We start from the raw sequence: 15,196 nt of genomic DNA, 5'->3' as shown, positions 1-15,196 counted from the left end.
ATTTTATGTATGTTAATAATGTAGAGACATTTTCCCAAAATAGGAAGTAAATGGAAAATTCCCTTAATAAAGCTGTAGAAATAATTCACAAAGAGGCTAAGTGGGACATCTCATTTCATACATTACTAGTATGTGCCCCACTGACCATTAGTGTAAAAACTTGAACCATTTCAATATTTCAATTATGGAAATCAGTGAGTGCKCTGTCAGTGACACATATTGAGAAGTGAAATACAGTAATTTTACAGCTATAAGCTGACATACCACCTGCACAAGACCTTTTGTTTGTTTGTTTTGTTTTCCCTCTCAATTAAAACACCTTGGAATATATTTCCTTCTGTTCGGCTAAGTTAGACCTAGTATTAATYTTAAGAGCTTCTCATTAAATGTCAAGTTAACAGCTGTACTAACTACAAAGGATATCAGGAAAGATAAGAGGAAAAAATGTTCTGGTCCTCAATGTTCATAGAGGACCAGAAGTTTGAATTCCTAAAGCTTTTTCTTGAACCACAGCTCACTGTTACAGCCAGCACTCCCAGAGCATACAGAGAATTCACCAGCGTAAGCAGCCATGGAGGGGCCATCAGACCTGACAGTGGCATCACCTTCTGCAGTCCTCACACTTCAGGTTATGTTGAGATCTAGGTTGGGCACAGTGCTGCTGTGCAGATCAGATAATTCACAGATTGAAAAAGAAATGGTCTCCAGAGCCAGAAGTTACAGGAGCCAGAACTGACTTGCACTTAATCCAGAGAAGCTGGTTACTCTAGACTTTTCTTTGCTACTGAATTGCTGAGAGACCATGGACAATTTGGCGCTTTGAATATCCAAGTGCTGCTCTGCATTCTGCATGGGCTAAAAGGAGATAACTCTAAGCTGTCAAGACCGACTTGACCTCTCTGCTCCTGTGTTTTGACTATTAACCCTCCACTCTCTCCAAACTTGCCATCTTCCTGCAACACTTCTGCTTTGATCTTTTATAGCAGGATCCAACCTGCCTTGCTACTCGAAGGTGATGCAAAGCATCAAACAGAAAAGCAGGGAAACCTGTTCTATTTTTTGAGATGTCTACGCAGACTTTTGCGGGAAATGTCAATGTAKCTATACTAACTTCCCTGACCATTCAGGACTTCTGCAAGACACAACAAACACTACATAATCATCTCGAGCATCTTTCCAGATCTGCCTCAACATTGTTTGTCTGAACTGCAGAGATTAATCTGGCTTGGTGATGCCTTCCTCCCCCCATTACATGCTAGTCTTTCTATCTGCAGTAGGAATACAGTACCACTGACCCTATCTCTCAAAGGATAACAGATGAAAAGTTCCTGAAGCTCACGAGAGTAAAGAGGCAAACCTGTATTGCCAYCAGGCCGGCAATACAAGTGCAGCTGCTTCATTTATTCCAAAACTTTAACTATTGCCTTAAGTTTGCATTTGAATACTTCATACATTGTCATTTAATGAAGAAAAAGGTTTTTTAAACATAGCAATCAGTTTGCCAAGATCACTGCACATGTATCAGATAGAATTAATGACTAAAAGGCTGACAGACCTGTGCTTTGTCCTGTGTGAATAAAAACACTACTCTCTGGACCAGATAAAAATCAGCCTCTGCCTTTTTTGGCAGTCAGATCATAACAAGGCCAAAGTAATATTAAATCATTTATGAGGTTTTTAAGTTTAAATATCAAAGTGATATATATGCAGAAGAACTGTTATGACATTTGAATTTCAGAATAGGCATTCTTTAGACATGGTAAAAACTGACATTTCAGTGTTTATACACAAAAACCGCTATGATACAGAAAAACACCCCTCTACCAATACTTCATCATAGAAAACTTTTTTTTTTAATATAGTCACGTTATTATATTGCAGCCTGCTGCAGAACAAGTTCCTGCCTAGAAACCTGTCATCCTTATGCAAATAGGAAAAAAATCTACTGTATTTTAATTATGATTTTTATAGTGATCACATTCAGTCTCCTCATTTCTAGTAGTCAATCTTTCATCCCTCTTATTATTCATGTAGAAATGTTCTTTAGGCAGCTAAAATACAGTACTTTTATGCAATGTTTTGATGAAGAGTGCCAGATAAAATGGAATGAAATGAACTGGACTACTCAAATAAGGAAAACACTACAGGTGATATAGAACTGTTTTGAGTACTATTTTCCTGAGCTATGAGAAGTAACATGTACTGCTCATCAATTATTCCATAATGTACAATGCCTGTCTCCCCAACCTTCTAACAGCTGGGATTGAAATGTTTTGACATGATGATCTCTAGGTGGAAATACTGAAGGCGTTAAAATATAGATATAAATAGGGTGATAATGAAGAACAAAATGTGTACMATTTTCTTGCAGTCATAGTTTGCAAATTAACAAGCTACTATTGATTTTTCTTTGAGGTCAATAACAACATTTATTGATCTGAGAAGTTAATACTCACTGAGGTCAATATTAGATCTCAAGGGTCAGCAAATCTGGATACTGACTTCTATTTCCTGTCCATATATAAATATTACATAGGCAAAATGGGCACATTTAATCTTTGGAGATAAGAAAGCACTGCATTTGACAAGATAGGAAAAAATGAAGAAATAAGAAATTAAGAGTAGAGCCTCCTAAGATCATTCTGGAACACTGTTCMAACATTCTAAACCTTATATTAACCTAGGAGTAATGGCTTAGTGAAATACATCTTTAGTTCAGAGCTTAAACTTTCTGAATTTCTCAACGGCTATTGCTAGATCTGATGTTATTTCCCAGAACCAAAAATGAACCCATTCTAGAAGTTAAATAATATCAATAGGAGACCAATATATACTACCAAATTAAAATAAAGCTCAAAATCAATGAAGTACCAAATACGGTTGTAGGTTTTTTTTTTATTTTACTTATTTCTTATTTTTTCTAACATGATTTCCAGCAAAATCAAGAGAAATACTCCTACCACCTCCAATGAAATCTGAATCAGGACCTTAAAAGTCATAGCTTTCTGATTTATATTTTGTTACTCAAGCATTCTCAAACATCTTAAGAAAAATCAGCAGCTAGCCATTTGTCTCCTGATAATTTACACAATTATTAATGAAGCTCTTAGAAAAATGTCTAGAAAGAGAATAAATTACAGGAAATGCCAAACCTATACAGATACTTTTGCAGCTAGATACTCYATTATAAGAAATGGCTAGTAATGTAAAATCTCAAAATACAGAAGTTACATATTGGATTTTAAAAGAACATTTGTGTGAAGACAAACTTATAGCACAAAAATGGCACAGTGCACATATCTTAGCTGCTTTAAAAGTTTGCCAGTTACAGCACTAAATATTCAGGACATTTGCAGASCTTCACATTTAAAGAACTTTTTCTGATTATCATTATGCAAAACAGAAGATGTTATTTCCATTTGATACATGAATAAGCTGTAACAGAAAGACTGATTTTCCCCATATAATACAGAACTTGAACTATTAATACTAGGATTCCAGGCCTGTGTTGAAGTTGTAAGTGAAAACATAGTTCATCTTTTTTTTTTTTTTTGAAAACATTATCTTTGTTTCATTGAGGTGCAGTATTTGAGCAAGAAAAGATGCAAGACAATGGGAGTACATAATATTATTTCCAGCGCTTTCTAATTTTGCTTAAACTTTCAAGGTAAACATTCAATAAAACAAATGTTTGTTTGCTACTAAAAGRCATTTAAGTTCCCAGAAAAAATGCATATATAATGGAGCAGGTGTGTTAGGCAATGTGTTTCAGGTGATAAAAAAAAGGAAATACGATGACCTGCTGTTTCTTATGGATAGCCTAAGTTCTATGASTCAGAAATATGCATGATTATACATTTAACTATCTATGTAACTAAAAAGAGAAAATAAAGTAGTAGGCATTGTTCTTTAAATATATATAGAAATGCACATTTSGTTTAAACCAGAAGCAGAAAATCTTTATTTAAGTAACTACATTTACTTTTATTTTAAACTGCTAGTTTAAAATTATTTTTCTACCAAAAGATTTTTTTTTTTTAAAGGAGATCTTTCAACTAAAAGGAAAATCTTCCAAAACAAATTTTAATCTTTTGAGGTATTCAGAATGGTATGCCATACCACTTTGTATTTCTTTAATACCTGTGTAGATTACAGAATAGTATTCTTATTTCTTAGGTGATTTTTAAAAGGTATTTTTTTAATTTGAAGCAATTTTCTTGGCATAAGGAGCTCAAAAAATTATTCCATTCTGCTTTATTAACATTTAAAACTAATGACTTTTCTTTTCCACAAAAATTATTGACTACAGACATGTCGTTTCTATACCTACGGGCCAGATTTTTACATGTATTTACAAGCATTTCCTCCAAAAACGGAGTTACGTACCTACAATTATTTCAAAAAGTGGTAAAGTTGGTTGGTAGCCAAGTACTATTTTATTCCATTTGATTTAGGTAACTTATCTGCTTAGTTCATTCAGAAAAAGCTGATACATCCTAAATGTAGCTCCATAACTTATTAAAACTGACCCTCAATCCTACTAGATTAAATTTACCGGATTATTAAGAACTTAAAAGGGTAGAATAGACTTGCTTGTTTTATAACACTAAATCTAGCTCTTAATTAAAAATGGAACAGTCCAAGCAAACAACTTTTTTCTCTTTTTCTGTGGGTAAACTGAAAACTAAAATAATTAAGACAATAATCTTTCTGCACAATAAACTGGAATGAGAAAAATTAGAGAAAGTATTAAAATCAACATTTTCTTTATTATAAATAGTTATGGTAAACACTTATCTAGCAAATGGTAGTGTGACATACTTATAAAGCTGGTACTGTTGCTAGAATTTAAAGATATTTCATTAAGTATACAATAAAAATCCTCTATTCAACACATTGACATTTGAGAAAACTTAAACTCAGTATTTATAATTCATTTAAGCAAATGAATTAAGAAAATATTTCTAGTCAGGCTGGGTTTAAATTGATCTTCACCTTAAAACAGAAGTCAGTTAATTTAAAAAAATAAAAACAAAAATGAATTTTCATATGGTATTAAACTTTCACTTTTACCACTTTTCTACTTGATATTACTTTCATTACTGAAAAATATGGCAGTCCTTATTACTAAAACAGCAAAAGCAATTACATACAAAGTAAATATAATCAGTCATTCAGACAAAATTTCTCAAGATGGTATTCTGGCCAAATACTGTAGCAGTTAAGGCCAAGATTTTCAACACATGGAAATGTTACAATACTCAATTATAAAAAACGGATTAATATTTGCAAGACCTATGATTAAAACAAAGAATAATGTGAATAATGAAAACAGCCAAGACTGAAATATTCTCATGATCTAAGTATTGTGCACGTTTGAAATATCCTCAAGATTTGTCCATCTATATCCCACAGGAGAGCTAAACAGGAACCACATCCAAAACTACACGAATATTCTCCAAAATCTCAAAATTTACAGAGTCACAGAAGCCATATGGAAAAGCTCACCGTAGTAGAGACCAGTCAGGCAGATGCTGGAGACCACCTTTGCACCAAAGTTTTCCTTTGCAAGATGCAAGAGGTAAACTGTGAGCTTTATTTCACAAAAATGCAAACCACATGACACCTGTAATCAGACCTATGGTTGCACTGAGCTTGACCTTGGCACAATGTCATGGAAACACATTCCAGTCTTGCAACCCCTTTTCCTAAGGTACTGGGAAAAAAGACAACCTCTTTTTTCCAGCATGCATATGCATGCACCCACCCACTTGCAACTCAATATGGGAAATGCTTTCATTCTGCCAAAGACTGCCATTGGGCACGTTTATAATCTTGACTGTTTATTGCAACTGCGGTAATCAGGCAAAGAGGATAAGATTTCGTATAAAAATTTACCTTTACATTTTTTCGAGCTAGTGTAATAACACAAGTTAAATATTAGGAAAGGCCAGAAAAACAACTACAGCATGACAGACAGCTTATGTTGGAAATTAAGAGAGATGGGAGAGTCAGCAAAATATGGAAATTGGAGGAAAAGAACGCAAATCACAGAAACAATAGGACCTTGCACTAAACTAGATGAATTTGTATGAAGAAAAGAAGAAGTCACTGTTTAGCCAACAAAAGATACAGAGAAAGAGAAATGGACAGATGGGCATAAGTAGCCTATGATAGACTGAATAAAACTAATGGTAAAATTGTGGCATTTTCAAAGCTGTGAATAACTGGCATTCTGTGGGTTGACAGTTCCTTAGCATAGCTGGTAGCAAGTAACAAGCCAGTAGTGCCCCAAAACAAGGCTTTAACAACTCAAAGAAAATTACATGTGCAAGCACACAAAGAAGAGCAGTACCGTGCGTCAGTAGTTGAGCTCACTCTGACATGAAATCAAGTCAGACAGTAAAAGGCTTCCTTTATTCAACACCCGACCCCTCCAAACGAATGCCATTAATTTCAATTTTGCAATGTGTACACTTCATTTACTTAGTAATCAAGTAAAATTCATATTACGGGTTATTAGGCCTAGAGCCTCACTTTTARAAAGTGAAACAGTACAACCAAGATCCAACAGAAAAATAGCAAAGTTTCAGTTTAAAAACAGACCTGGTGGCAAGTATTACTTGGTGAAATCAGAGGCTATGTCTTCAGCTGACACAGCTGAATAATTATGACTGAACTAATTTTTAATAAAGTTCAGTATTTATCAAACTTGCATGTTTGCAGAGTGAACATTTCAATAACTTTTCTAGACTTTATATGTCAGTAATTACAAAAAAATGTATTTTATCATCAGGATAATAAATTCAGTAGGATAAAATACTACAACATGATTTAAACTAGCTGAAGAACTGAAATCTAGATATTCTGTTCTATGTGTGTCCATACTGTGTCAAGGATGCAGTTTTTTCAAGCGTCAGTTTCCATGTCCAGCTTCAGGACAGAAGTTTGGAGTTGTTTTTTTTCCCTTCTCCAAACCCAGGTAATTGTGTACCTATAACTAGAATTTTAAGTTCTGTGTTGTAGAAAGAGTACTTGAAAGATGATATACCATGAGAACTCTCTTGATATTGACTTTACCTACAGAAAAGCATGTTCAATACAAATAATTTTTTAATACTAAACTTCGCTCTCTTGTGAAAATAGAGGAAAACACAATTAGCCTGACAGGAATTAGAGGCAGACGGCTTCAAATAAGAAATATTCCCTCCTCAAGTCTAAGCTCATCAACTTTTCTACTGGATATAAGTAGAGCCCTAGCCCAACAAGATCTCATGCTGTGCAGGGCCTATGTAATGAAAACTTCGTTACAAACTGTCAAAAGTCATGCTGCTTATTTAAACATCCAAAATAGGAAGTCACTGAAGGTTTCTTTTTACGAAATATACAGTTTATAAATTCTGTGGACAATGAAATCACCAAGAGAGGCCATTAAATTAGCAGAGCATTAATATATTTGAAGGTCAGAAGGTGGGCTTGTAATTCTATTCAGCTGTGCTCTTTTAGCTCCTAACAGACTGACCATCATTGCTGAGCCAGTATCACTCTAAGTCAGGTGATTTTACTTGGTGATAGTTCAGAAGAATCAAGTATRGTACAGGACAAGGAAAAAGATGAAATTATGGCTTAAAGGGAAGGTCTCTAGGGACAATATAACAGGATTTGAATTCGATTCATTAAAGACTAACCAGTAGTTTCCAACTATCTGAAACTTTTGGACAAGGTCTCTACAATTTAGTTCTATCAGGAAGAATACAAAACCCAGCCAAGAGAGCTTCTCAGGTTGAACGTCTCCCTGCTACAGGTAGGGACTTACGTTCTTTGTCCTTCCATCCCAGTAAGTTACCTGGATTTTAAAGACAACTTGAATGCGTTAGATAAAATTCTGACATCTCACAGTGACAAACAAGCACAGTGGCTGACAGTGTAGTGCAAATGAGGAAGACAATATATGTTTGGAGGAAAGACAATTTAGTGACTTTTTCCATTATCTCTTTGCCAAAATAAGGTAGTTAGGAGAGTCTACTTGGACTTTTAGAAACAAAAGCAAGTATTCATTTGTCTTTATATATTCTCCTCCTTTCTTTTGTTTGCCTTACCTGCTTAGAACCAAAATAAGAACCTTCATTTCCTAGATAAACGGTAACCAGCCTAGTGGGGTCCCGCTGCAAACTTAGATTTTTGCAAAAAGCTACTATAAACACATTTAAGGAAGGCCAAAGATAAAAGGAAAACAATCATCAGCTTGAGCATAAATAACACTACTTTCACTTTAGGTGACTACCAAGTATTTTAGAACCAGACAGCAATATTTAAAATGTTATGTGAAAAATTCCTCAAGGCTGAATTATTTTAAGAGTGAAAAAAGCAGACAATGCAGTTTTAGACAAAAGAAAAAAATCAAATAGCTCAACGAGAAACTTCTATATTCTTATTAATACACAAGTCCTTACAAGCTTTGCTGTGGACTAAGCTACAATGAATACTAATGTCAATATTATCAATATCAATGAATATCAATAAACACCATATTATAGTGGTAAATAAATTGGAGAAAGGGAGTCATAGCTCCAAAAAACCTGATGCTGAAATACTGTTTTTAGTGATTCAGTAGGGTGTTCTATTTCCTGTAAAATAGCTTACACAGTAGAGTTTGTTCAATACAGGTTTTTTTAAATAATGTTTTAAAGGTATCCTCTTAGTTCAGGTAGTTATAATTCAGATATTAATATTATTCATGAGTATTCTATGACAAGTGCCAGGTATTTGTGAAAATATATACAGATTTCTGCCTGTATGATCATTTGTCTGTAATGCAGATAGGAAGTATTTAAGTACAAAGTTTCTGATATCTGAAACAAAATGTTTCTTTCATTCCATCAAGGAATAGAAATGATACCACAACACCAATCAGTTGTGTAACTATACTACAATCTGAAAACTATGCTTCCATTACACATGAGAAACTTTGTTGAATAACCTATCTTTATGAATATATCTGAATGCTTTGTTTATCCAAAAATCAATCTTAAACAAGCTGGATCTCAGCTCCTAGCAAGACTGAGCTGGACTTGTCCTGTGATAGGTGACAACAACGAGTTCCTGAACAGCAGTGAACATTAAARTAATCTCCAGCTTCTCCCAGAGCAGGGAACATTTTTTCCTACTATACCTTAGTAAATCGGTACTACTGAACAGACATGATGTTACTTTTTGGATGTATTATTGGTATAATCCCAAACCTACTGAGGTGGGGAAAAAAAAAAAGCGTTTATTTTATTGGTATTTAAGTCAGTTGAAGGGTGCTGAGCACCCAAAAGATAAGTAATCTTACAATGTTGCATATAATGTGAGAAACCACAAAATAAGTTATTTTTTCTTCTTATCTTTTAAAAAGTGTAGAGGAACTTTTTTTTTTTCCTTCTAAAGATTTTAAACCTTTTTTTCAATATTCTGGAGCAGTTAAAAGTTTTACTAACTTCTAATTTACTAACAAAAATTCAGTCTTTCTTTACTTTATGGTACCACTGTTCTCACATGCATCATTTTTATGTGGCTAAGAAAATAATACAAGATCTGAGGAACAGTAGCATCAGTGAAGTCCTACTACAGAATCTTAAAGCCAAAACAAAACAACAACAACAAAAAACTTTATACTTATCCAATTCTGYAGAATGAAAATATGTTTTAAGAGTTCAAAACCATTTACTGTATGCTCACCATTTCCATAGGTGAAGGCTCTGCCATGGCCAGAGTCCCATTAGGGGATGCTAAGTAGAGCTGAAATCTTGGCCCACTGACACATTCTGACATGAATCCAGTGTTTTATCTACCATTTATTTCTGCCTTAAAATGTTTGACAGTCAGGAACAGTAAGCATTTTACGTATTTTCTCATATATGAGCATACTCAGCCAACCTACACCTCAGACAAATCTTAAATTACTGATACTTCAGAAAAAACAAATTCAGATATCTTGCATTTGAGACAACACACACAAAAGCAGGAGGAGGCTTTGGAMACTCCTAGACAAGGCAGATTACTGGAAAAACATTCCATGCCCACAAACATGCAAGGTCTATGTTGTTGCTAAATAAAAATCTTTAGCAGAGAATGCAGAGATGAGGGGGATGGTGCCAGAATTCAAATAAATACATAAATGTGGAGATACGTACATGTATATGTGCACGTGGATAAAGACAGCATATAAAAGAGAAAGTTGGAGATAGAGTTAGGAAGGTCAGAASATGATGTGCTGGAGAAAGGAGGGARGGAAGATCCAAACACAAGAAGAGAGGAGGTGGCAGCAAAGAAAGCCAGAGGGAGCAGGTAGACAATCCGACTGGCACGCAATGCTCAATTTGATGTTGCAAAAAGCAGATTGCTGGTATCACCAACTGCACTGTAAAACACTAAGGGATGGAAACAGAGGAGTAGTTCGGTCCTACCCTCTTGATGCTGCTTCTGACTGTTTGTTATAAGGCAGCAGTGCTACCCTGACATGTGCATCTGTTTCCCTCCAACGATGACCATGCAGCTGGGATGCTCCTGAGGCCTGACATCCTCAGAAAGAAAAGTATCTCCATATTTCTTCCTCATCCCCACTTTAAAGCCTGGACTCAGAAGGAGGGCAGAGGGCTTAGAGATGTAGGAATGCAATATGCCACTTCAAAATGAATTTCTGAAACAATAAACAGATTTTAATAGAAATCAGCCAGCAAAGAAAAAAATTATATATGAAACATGAAATACTGTTCCTAGTAGAAGAAACAGGGATCATGAAAAAGCTCTCTCTGATGGTGACTGGAAACCGCATAAAAACTCATTTCACTGTAAAACTTTGGATTAAGATTTCAGTAGAAAGATGTCTGGCATATCAAAGAAACACCTGAGAAGGAGATAGTGGTATATGCTCCAGAATTCAGAAGCCCCCCCCCCCTCTCTGGCTCTCTAATGAAAGGTTTTACATACAGTATTCACATATACATGTATGAATAATTCATTAAAGATGAAATAGGTGGATATTAAGTGTAAATATCTAGGACAGAAATATACTTTTTTGTTGTTTAAAGCAATGGCCACTGGAAGTAAGGTCCTGATTTTCAAAACTTGCCTTCCATTTCCACACTGTTAGTTGTATGGGGCTCAAATGGAATTACAATATGCATGCACCTGGACACACAACAGGGATGTGAAGGTCACAGTGATATTAACTAGCATAAGCAAATTACTACATATACAGAATTATGATATAAAAGAAGCAGCACCATTTACACTAGTCTAATGTAGCCCTGCATGTATAAATATCACAGTTTGTTAAATTAACACTAGGTGTTAGATCCATTTAAAATTTTTTCAAGCTGAGCAAGCAAACTTTTTAATTTGCTCGTAGTAATGCTTACTACATTGTCTACCTGCAACAGAATCAGTTTAGCAGTATTTAGTTGTTCAGTATTAAAATATTCAATTTAGTTTTTATGGTTTCACATGTTTTATGTCAGCTCTGGTGTGCATCTCTCATTTATGCCACATGAACAGCAAAACAACCCATAAAATCTGGCAGGAGAAGGTCCTTCAGGGCAGGAATTTGGGGGCTGGGGTTGTTCCGTCAGTAAAAGGAGTCGGCAATCCAAATCTCTCAAATGTTACTGTGGACAATGAGCTAGTACTTCAAATTCTATTAGTCACAGCTGGCAAGACACCTACCAGAGCTGTTTTAAAATAGTTCCTTACGCATTCTGAAGTCACTGAATCTGTAATGCCTTCAGGAGCCCTCTTAAAGACTTTTTAACACACTTTCACTGATCCTTTCACTGTACTTCACTCAGTTCTGCATCCAGATAAGACAGTAACTACTACTAAGCTAGAGAAGCAAACACACCTCTTTGTCTAATGAGGCTCCCATTTGCTTTCCAACGAGAAGGGTGCTAATATTTTGGGGAGGGCCTGACCATCTGCCTGTCAGCTAGGATACCACTACATTACGTGATATATTTGTGGTTCAGTTCAAGAAGGGAATTCTGGTTGTAACTCATCACGACATGTAAAAGCCAGTGAAATTTGCTTGGATGCTGTAGTGCTGAGAATTATTCATGTTACATAAGGGTAAGAAATAAGCTGTTCTGTCTCTTGTCCAAGATGTTTCACCTTAACTGTTCCAGAATTACCTATACCTGGAATTTCTAAATAGTAAGGAGGATTGAAAAAACATTTTAAGCAATCTAAAGTCCAGATTCAGAAAGACTTTTTCTTCTTCTTTTGATTTTTTTTTACATCACCACAATTTATGTTAGTAAAGGGATATAAAAACAGAAGCCAAGCCAAAATGTTAAGATTCAGAACAAAGAATAAATCTCTTCCCCAGAAGCTACAAACACTTCTACCAGCCCAGATAGCTAAGAATTCAGAACCACAACATGATATCCAATAATCATCCTTCACAGGGGCAAGCTCAAGACTTGGCTTCAAATTACATCTACTCAAATCTACAGAAATATCTATGGCTCATGGAAAAAAAAGAAAGAAAGAAAAGAAAAAAAGTACCTCATAAATGTATGTAATTTTGTTTCACCATGACAGACTGGACAACACGCAAATGGTGCATTTCCCTTGTGTTGTCATGAAACGTAGTTAAATCTCTATATAAATGCTACCCTTTTTTCCCTTAGAAGGTATCTGGCAGTTGAGAAGAACTTAAAGAAAGCATTTCAACTGCAGATTGCAAATGGCAATATTTATTTATATTTGTGTGCCAACTTTATTTATGACCATGAATTTAATGAAGCATTTTGACCAATTTCTCATTCAGAATTCTCCTATCTGTAGCAAATATATGTAAACTGGACAGAAAGAGTTACTACACTATACCCTGCTGGGAAAATAAGGAAGTTCTGGAATTCAATTTGAYGCTGTTAAAAATCTGAGCCCAGGGAACAGAATTATGAAATATCCCCCTCCAAATTGGGGGAAAAAAAATATGATTAATTATCTGGATTAATTCAAGAGACATTACTCTAAATTGAAACCAGTGATTTTCATGCATCTTAAAATCCTTCTGATATTCTAAGGCTATACAGTCAGAGTAAATGATCTGAAATTAAAAATACTGTGCTCTAACCCCAGCAGACACAGAAGATGAACTTCGGAAGTCAGTTAACACATGATATTCCACCATCCATAAATTAAATCATAATATTACGCTCTTGACTCTCATAGTTCAGAATGCTGTGAGGTCTATGGAACACAAAGAAGTACGTAAAGAAGCCATCACTCAGAAATCACAGTTAACAAATGAAAACATTATCTGTAGAACCATACAGCCATATTGTGATAATCCAGGTACTATTTCATGGTAACTGCTGTGAAATGATGACTTTATATTGGTCATTTTAGACCTTGGTGTTTAAATAATGAGTGGTATTGGAAATGCTTACTAACCAGGCTGTAAACCTGGTTGTCTATTCCTTAACAAGAAAGCTGATGATAACAGAAAATAAGGGTGGGGGGTGGGGGCAGGAAAGAACAGGAAGTATTCTTCAAAATAGCATTTTGTTTAAAAGTAACTAGATRAGTGAACTCTGATGTGTTATCAGCCGTTATTAAGACTTGCCATAGTTGGTAGAAACACAACGGAGACTGTCAAGATTCATTCAAACAGGCAGCGTTTTCCCTGTAATGGTGATATGTCCTGAAAGCTGCCCCTCATCCGCATCTGTGCAGTACAGMTCAGGCAATTAAAATGCAAGCACTGTGACAAACTTACTGTGCTACCAAATCAGCTACTCAAATGTCTGTTAAGTTTGGAACATACCCCTGTGAAYATTTAGGAGAATGTTCTTCTCTTTACAGTAGAGCCACACAGACTTTGACTATGACGGAGCTGGCTGCAGATACTGAAAGCTTCATTTAGTTACTCAGGAGGTCTCTGCGTAGATAYAAGCATTCTCCAAATCAACAAATGATAACCAACAAACTGTGAAAGCCTGACAGTCAGTGTCGAATTGTGTCTTAGAGATGGTGACATGAGTGACATCCTGTTCAGGTTCCACTGAAGCCCGTGCATCAGTGGCACCACTGAAAGAAGGAAGTCAGACCTCCCAATAGATCTTGGCTTGTATGAACAACTGTACGTAAGATGAAAGAGCTTATCAATTTAGAGATGCAAACAGGAAAAAAGCTTCCAATTTATCATGGTAAGTTTCAGGAATGGTAATGTGAAATTGCATTAAATTAGTTATGTGATGTCAGATTAATCCTTAGATGATCACAGAGACAGGTTAAAATAGTATATGTATTTTTGCTGATTAAGGTAATAAGAAAGCCCCAGATCTGACTTATTGCAGAGATGAAAATCATTACAATAAGCAACATACACATACGTAATTATGAAAAGACATCATACAAAAACAGAAGAACAGATAGTTAAGGGTTGTCACTTGCACCTCATTTTTATGCAAAAGAAGTAATAACGCAAGACTGGGTCTGAGAAGAATAATGAATCAAAACTCCAAAATGAAAAATTTTATTTTAATATTGGACCTCAACATAGAATGATTATACAGTAACTCCATATGTGATAAAAGCAAATTCTTCCATTGCACTGAATTAATCTAATTTCAGTCATACCTTGAATCATCACGATCCATAGCAGGAACTAAATATAATTAATCTGTTTTTGTAAAAATCTTCTGCAAAAATCTATATTGCAATTTTAAGTCTTCAACTTACATAATACTATTACATTTTACTACATTACTAATCTCCACAGAGTTTAGGAAAACAAGAGCTATATAAATCACTGCCTGCGATGAAAAGTAGACAGACATGTAGATAGAGTGAATTCGTTTAACTCCATGGAAGTCAATGCAGTTACACCTGCTTTTGGTGCCTTCTCTACAAACATGCATTTGTACTTCAACCATATTTCTCAGAGATCACCACAGAGATGTTCACTGGAAGTTAATATGATCACCATCTCTGTAAAAACAAATTCTAAAGGGAGTAAAAATGGAATAAGATCTCTCTTCCCCCAAATGACTAGGCTGAATTTTTATATACTGTTACTCTGTGAAAGATCTATGCTCAAGTAAAGTAGATCAGAAATCATGTTTTTGACCTGATTAAAGTAACCCGCTAAAAAAAAAAAAAAATGTTAAAATGATTGATGGAACAGATCTGAAAATCTGCAGGAAAACAA

The 15,196-nt window shown here is 35.1% G+C and overlaps 1 protein-coding gene across 6 annotated transcripts in view; it reads right to left on the bottom strand.

Annotated features, from left to right (window-relative positions):
* VTI1A (vesicle transport through interaction with t-SNAREs 1A) overlaps nucleotides 1–15,196 on the bottom strand; it is a 275,374-nt gene that overhangs the window by 194,227 nt on the left and 65,951 nt on the right. The gene's annotated exons all lie outside the window — the stretch shown is intronic.

The sequence above is a fragment of the Rhea americana genome, unplaced genomic scaffold (assembly GCF_003343005.1).
Source record: "Rhea americana isolate MKP2758 unplaced genomic scaffold, rheAme1 scaffold_57, whole genome shotgun sequence".
NCBI classification, from domain to species: Eukaryota; Metazoa; Chordata; class Aves; order Rheiformes; family Rheidae; genus Rhea; species Rhea americana.
Note: the sequence above shows the minus strand (reverse complement) of the source record. Positions and strands in the feature narration are given on the sequence as shown.